We start from the raw sequence: 7,811 nt of genomic DNA, 5'->3' as shown, positions 1-7,811 counted from the left end.
CCAAATCACGAGGAGGAGGGGGAGGAGGAGGAGCGCCAGTAGCCCTAGCAGCGTCATCTCGGGCCTGAGCTCTTCTCTTGTCATCCTGAACTTTCTGGTAGGAGGCGCTGGATCCACCCTTCACCATCTCTGAAAAGAGAAAACAAGCAAGATTACAGGTTGGAAAAGTATCATAAACAAGTCGGAAACTTCAGTAACAACTACAAAAACTACCTAGCGGGGTCTGCACAAAACTCGGAGAACCCAGAAGAAACTTTTTCGTATCCAGATTAGGGGCCCTTCCCCAAGCTTCTCGGAAAAACCCCACAACAGCCTCCTCAACCTCATCCAAGTCATCCAGGCCATATTTCTCCACATGAGAGGCCTCTAACCAATAAAGAGGAAAGCGGGGAGAAGAATTTTTGTCCAGGAAAAAAGGATGGTGACCCTCTACGGCTTGAATCTTGAAGAAAAAGTTTTTAAAGTCATGGAAGGAGTCGTCAAAAATAGAGATAACTTTCCGACCTTGAATGTCGCGGAAAGACACCAACTACTGCTTATTATTTTGTCCACTAAAAGGCTTGGTCAGATGAAAAAGGTAGAAAAAGATTTTTATGGAAGTCGGAAAGTCTAGTTCTCGGCTGACAAGTTGGTAAATTTTCATAAAACCCCAAGAATTGGGGTGAAGCTTAGTAAGAGCAACTCGGCAATGGTTTAAAACCTCTATTTCAAAATCAGAAAAGGGGAAGGAAACCCCCAGACGGGTAAAAAGACAGTCATACATAAAGAAAAAATGAGGGTCTGAATCAGCAACCCTCCCGAAACAAACCCGGTCTTCAGGACCCGGGACTACCAACTCATACTTTGGCTCGTCAACCTCATCGCTACAAATCCTATGGTGGGTACGGAGGTCGATGATATAGTCAATATCCACCAAAGGGCTTTCCTCTAGTACTGTATCGTCTACCCACTTCGACAGAGACTCGGGAACATGAGAAGACATCTTTTCCAGTAAAAAGAAGTAGGTGAAAAAGCAACGAGACCTACAAAGAAAAAAGAAAAAAGATAAAAAACAGGGCCTCTAAAAAACCAAAACAGCCTCTCTCAAAATCTAAACAAAGAACAGAATCGCTAGACCAACGAACTCGATAAAGAACTAAGCATCGCAAAGAGTATGCAAAACTCCTCTGATATACAGAACAAAGCGCCAATGTAAATAATAGAGGAGGGGAAGAAAAGGACTAACCTTTGTTTGCGAAAGCAAAGGGGAGCAGATACAGCAGCAACAAAAGCACTCCAAGAAGGAAGCCTAAAATAGTTTCTCTTTGGAAAGAATAAGGGTTGTAGGCAAGAAGCTTCAGAAGACGAAAGAAAATAGAGAAAAGAAAGGTTAAAGTATTTATAACACGCTAGAGGCATAAGGGTAAATGGACGCGATCATTAAAGAAATGTGCCGTTACCAACATAACTGCTCCCACGTGTAAATGTAAAAACCTCAACAGACGCGACGTTTGATTAGACACGACGGTTGAAAAATTCAAATCACGTCGGTTTCAAAATCACGTCGGTTTAGAAATCATGTCGGCTACAAGCTCGAGTTAAAATACTCGAATCTGCCTCATAAATAAAAGAGATCGGACTCGAGTAGGGGCACTGTTCATACCCTAGCCCAAACACTATGGCCTAGGTTCAAACACACTAAAGGCCCAATCCAAAAATTGGCCTTCACGACCCACCGACCTTCTCAAAGGAGGTCGAATTCAACACAGACTCCATCTCAAAGAAGTCGGGCTCGAAGGATAGCTGGCAGATAACACTTATTCAAATAAGTAACTGCCCCTAAAATCTCTCGACCCACTTCCAGGAGCCATATCCCAACTACCCTAAGATAAATGGACGGTTATTCACCTTAAAAGGTGGAACTACTCCAACGGTAGTTATTGGATTACCACTATAAATACACTGACACCTTTCAGATATCATCAAGTTTCAATACTTTCTAAACCTGCTTACCCCCTTGCTGACTTAGGCATCGAAATGTCTTTACAAGTACCACCCCCCATTCTTTCATACACACAAGTCGGACGGCGGCTCCTAGACGCCAACCAAGTCGGAGACCACCTCCTCTTATCGCTTGGGCCGATCTAACAATCCCAATCCACCAGCTTCAGGTTATCCACGTAACAACTATTATAACATAATTTAAATAGTAAAATTATTGATTTAATTAAAAATTTCAAAACCAATTAGTTTATTTAAAATTATAATATAAATTATATCAAAATTGTACTTACCTGTCGTAATTTTGACGGCATTTCACTTAAGAAGTTTCGTGGCGGTATACGACTTTATTGATAAAGACCATTTAATGGACGACGGAAAATATACGCTCTAAAGTTGTTCGTTAAACAGGTTATGTGCACTAAAAATAGTTATTCAATCGTACTAATTATAATTCTAAAGTTGGTACAAATATATTATGTTAGTTATTTAATTTTTGGGTTTATTTATTTTGTATCTTAAAGACACATATAAAATTTATAAATTAAAAATTTTTTTATTGTAAAATAAAAAATTAAAACTTTTAATATACTTATTTTATATTTATTAAATATAAATATTTAAAATTTTAACTCAATTATACGTCTAAGCATTTTTGTATCTAAGTCCAACCAACCAGACTCAAACTTAATAAAAACTACTTTTATTACACTCGCGTGTACACACGCGCCTTTCAATAATGTTTCTTCTTCCTCTTCATCTTCGTCTTAGTCTTCGTGTGTGTTTGGATTACAGTTTGCAAACCAGAGTTTGCATAAAATTGATTTTCTAAAATTGATTTTGATGATAAGTTAGTTTGGGTTAACGTGATTTATGTTTGGTAATCTTTGTATTAAAATTGATTATAGTAAAATAAATGTTGTTTGGATTATACTACTCAAAATCACTTTTAGATGAAAAATTACTAAAATAGACATCAATTTTATATACCTCCAAAATCAGAATACTATAAAAAATATTTATCATATAAATAAAATAAATATAATAAAAAATAAAAATATAAAAGAGAGTACTATAAATTTTATAATGTCACACAAAAAGAAAATATTCTATAATTTTTTTTAGTATCGTCAATACTCTTTAATTTAGTATTATTTTAGACTATAAATTTTTATTATTTATGACTCTATTGTTACTTATAATTAATTTTTTATTTATTTTGTCATTTTTTTATAGGATCATAATTTATATTATTCAAAATTTTGATAATAAACGTAATATATAATAATTACAATTACAAATTTTACAAATTCAGAATAAAAAATAAAAAAATTAATACAAAACAAAAATAGAATACATCAAAGAATAGAAAAAAATTATACAGATAAGAAATAATAAAAATTCCATAAAACCAACAACATATATTATATGAACAAAAAAATACCATAAAATGTAAATAAAATTCATATGAATAAAATCAAATAAAAATAAAAAAATTTCAATTTGTTAGTGATTGAAATAAATCTGAACGATTTTGATAAAAAAAAATGGAACTAAAAAATTATGAAGAAGTAGGAAGAACTACAAAGAATGACTGTGAAGATAATAGTTACTAGTATCATTTTTATAGAAGAAAATGAAGGGTAGGGTTGGTAAAAAAGAAATATTTGAGCTTCTCCTAAACGTGAACGTAAAACGTGAAACGCAGAAGCTACAAATTTGAGCTTCTCCTAAACGTGGGTTCAGAGGCAGAATCAATTCTGCGTTCACAAAAATAAAAATGGCCAAACATAAGAGTGAAGCTTTCAAGAAGCTCAAACGTGCTTCTCTCCGCCCCAACGTGTTTGCCAAACACACCCTTCATCTTCGCGTTCTTCCTTCTTCATTTTCGCTTTTCTCCTTTTTTTTGTCTTCGTATTTCTTCTTCTTCTTCTTCACGTTCTTCCTTCTTCTTCTTTGCCTTCCTCCTTCTTCTTTTTTCGCGTTCATTTTTCTTTTTCGCGTGTTTTTTTTAATCGTCATTCTTTTATTGTTACTGTTGTTGCTGCGTTTTTTCTTTTATTCCTTTTAATTGAGGTTCATTTGGATTTAGAATTTGGTTCAGATATGGTGAATACTTAACAGTAGTATCAAGTGAACCTAACTCAATTTACAAATGAATCGAATTCGATTCAAATTTGAACAAAAATGATAAACATTCAATCAGCAAGAAAAGCACATTTCAATTAATTTCTGCATGCAAATGAACTCAATTAAACTAAGAGATGAACCGAATTTTTTAAGGAATAACAAATTTGGTGAATACTTAAAAGTAGTATCAAGTGAATCTAATGTTAGCAAGAAAAGCACATTTCAATTCATTTCTGCTTGCAAATGAACTCAATTAAACTAAGAGATAAACCGAATTTCTTAAGGAATAACAAGTTTGGTGAATATTTAAAAGTAGTATCAAGTGAACCTAACTCAATTCACAAATGAATTGAATTCGATTCAAATTTGAACAAACAGTTAACAAATTACTTAAAGAATAAAAAATTTGGTCAATACTTATCAGAACATCAAGTGAACCTCAATTAACACACAAATGAACCAAAATAAACTAAAAATGAACCAAAATTATTTAATGATGACATCAGAAAAAATCAGAACTAATAAAGATGTTAGCAAAATGTTGATGTTATTAGTAATGACGATAACAAAAAAGAATCTGCGTGTACAAATTTAAAAGAAGAAGAAGAAGAAGAAGAAGAAGAAGAAGAAGAAGAAGAAGAAGAGAAAGACAAAGAGAAAAAGAAAAAAGAAAAAGAAATTGAAAAAAAAAAAGAAGGCGTGTAATTTAAAAAGTTATTATAACAACATAATTAAACTTATTAGATGTAAAATTTTATTTTTAAAATTTTTTATTGATAATAAATTTATCATATATCTTTAAAGATATATATTAACTAAACCTATAATATTTTTCTGTCAGGTATAATACCTGTTTACATTGTTAAAGATAAAGACTAATGTAGTATACTTTGTCAATTTCAAAAATATTATTAGTGTAATTATAGGAAGCGGTTCTGATATGTCATTTGCTTTAGTGAAATATCATATTCCATTCTCTTAAAATCAATCAGATTTAATTTAAAATAGATAAAGGGTCCAGATTTAAAAAAGAGCTTTGTTGTGGACATGAAGCCAAGAAGTGCATGAAGGACATGCAACCGGTTCATTCCTTCTGCAGTGTATAAATATTGAACATGTCGTGTGTGTCCAACTTGGTGCCAAACTAGCTTTATGCCATTCACTTTAAGTAAAGCTGGCTTAAATGTCAAATGGTGATAATCTTCTTAATATATATATATATTAAATAATTATAATCGTATAATAATATTGAAATTAGAAAATATATTAAATTTGTTACAGTAAAATAATTTAAATTATCATTTTAATATAACTTTTTAATATTATAAAAAATATTTATATATTTTGTATTTATATAATTTAATTATTTAAGAATAAAAGATTTTGTTACTATTTAAAGTATTGTGTATTAAAATATTATTATTTAAAATCTTTATTTATGTACTAAAATATTTTATATTTATTAGAGTTCATCAATACTCTTCTTTTATATTAGCCTTTGATTTTCATCTAATAAAATTTAATAGTCTATATAAATATGGCTCATTCAATAAGCACATAATTGTTGCACTCATTTTAGACATATCCAATTTGTTTTGACAGTATTTTTTATTTTATTTTTTTTAATGTTCTGATAGTATTTTTTAATTTATTTATTAAATCAAATTATTTATACTAATTATGAGTATTAATTAATTGATTTGATTAATTCATTAGATATTAAAACAATAAATTTACGAATAAAATAAACAACTAAAATATTTTTAACTAATAATTAAATCACATAAAATCATATGTATTAAACTAAATTTAAATAATGTGAATTAAAGATAAACTAAAATAAAATTATTTCTTACTTATTCTTACTTATTTTGTATAATGTTTTGAGTAAGGCAGCAAAATATGGGAAAGTATGAGAAGCTAATGAAATATTTGTACAATGTGTATAATGTAGGTTTAAAGAGTATTAGAGATATAACCATTAGTATTAACTTTTTTCATCAACTGAAGCTTTTGGGATGAGTGGTATCATGACATGATATTAGAGCATTCGATCCTTGGTGAACCTATACACTAGTTTAGTTATAAAAGTTTGTGTGACGTTATTTTTTTTGTTTAGCGAATGTTGGGGCTGGTTGTGGCTATGGCTTATGATTATTCCTGAAGGAAATTGCCCGGTACAGTCCCATATAGTATTGTGCAGTGACATTAATGGAAGTTTGAAGCATAAAGGGCGCAGAATGATTTTACGTGGCAGAAAAGGATGGCAGTGGTGGCATACGCATAAACGAAAGCTAAAGAGATTAAAAATAAGGAAAAGAAGCAATAAGCATATGAAGTGTGCCCGTACTGTAGGCACAAATGTTGTTTATGTTCATTTATAAAGTTAGAGTTCCTAAAGTGATGACTGATGAGATTGATGAGGTAATAATGGAATTGTGGAACTCCATCTCCAATATCTCAGCAGTACTATACATTACTGGTTCACAGGGGACTTTACCCTTATCTTCGCATTCATCGTATGATTCCCCGTGAAACTCTTCCGCTTCTATTCCAATGTCCAGCGATCCTTGCTGCCCAGATTAAAGGAAAAAATTACCACACTTGCGTATGTTCATCTAAATTAGAAATTGTAATTGAAACAATGAAAACATGCAAATTATTAAACATCATTCATACCAGAGCATAACCATCAACATCACCATCTTCGCCGATGCCATCGAAGGAGCCTTCCCCACCATGCATTGTCAATATCCGGTGCGGTTCGGCTACATGATGCCATTTTTTCCACCTCCAGATGGCCCAGCTCTAAACCCACCCCACTTTTGACGATGAAGATTCAATCATCAACCACCACAACAGCATGTCCCCCCTCACCATCGTTTTTTCGCTTCTGACACCACTCCGCCAATTGACTACTTCGCCAAGACACAATACCAGCCTAATTGATTTAATCTGGTTCCAACAACCTGGCGCTACAACTGGCTTTTATGAACTTCAGAAATCAACTAGCCATCGATCCTTGTTCTCAAGCTGGTCATTTACGTTAATTCATTATCAAACTCAAGGATATTTTTGACATTTCGTACTTCACTACACTATAACAATAAGCTCGGCAACTTGTTTGTACCTACCATACCATGTTCCTCTCTTTTCGAATGGTATATGGGATAATTTTCCGTAATTATAATTTTAAAAAATATTTTAGTGCATATGAGTAATATTAAAGACCACTCGCCTGACTCGGATAACGGAAGGGTCTGGACTCTGGAGTCACCCAACAGCGACAATCAAATACCAACCTAACCTCCAATGAATCCAAAGACGTTCAGAAAAATTCAACATTCCAAGCCGCCAATGTGGAACAATCGAACAAGATCCACATACACTTGCTCTCATTCGCGAGCGACACTTGACATCAATGACGTTTACGCTGGCATTGATTACAAAAATTAATTATTTCAATTATTTGACCCTAGAGCGGATAGCACGAAACACCAAAAGATAATTTTAGTGACTTAAAATAATACTAGACAATAGTTTCCTTTCCTGCATTTTTTTTTTCAGAAAATAATTAATCTCTAATAAAATAATTAAACTTTTCATGAATTCTATATATATATATATAACAATAGTTTCCTTTCCTGCATTTTTTTCAGAAAATAATTAATCTCCAATAAAATAATTAAACTTTTCATGAA

The 7,811-nt window shown here is 32.0% G+C and overlaps 1 long non-coding RNA gene across 1 annotated transcript; it reads right to left on the bottom strand.

Moving 5' to 3' along the window:
* Positions 1-6,438: 6,438 nt before the first annotated feature.
* On the bottom strand, positions 6,439-7,530 carry LOC140178318 (uncharacterized). Its single transcript, XR_011871061.1, has 2 exons — positions 6,790-7,530; positions 6,439-6,683 (listed from the first exon to the last, which is right to left on the bottom strand). It is a non-coding gene; the product is annotated as an uncharacterized lncRNA (long non-coding RNA).
* Positions 7,531-7,811: the final 281 nt, after the last annotated feature.

The sequence above is a fragment of the Arachis hypogaea genome, chromosome 14 (assembly GCF_003086295.3).
Source record: "Arachis hypogaea cultivar Tifrunner chromosome 14, arahy.Tifrunner.gnm2.J5K5, whole genome shotgun sequence".
Classification (NCBI taxonomy): domain Eukaryota; kingdom Viridiplantae; phylum Streptophyta; class Magnoliopsida; order Fabales; family Fabaceae; genus Arachis; species Arachis hypogaea.
Note: the sequence above shows the minus strand (reverse complement) of the source record. Positions and strands in the feature narration are given on the sequence as shown.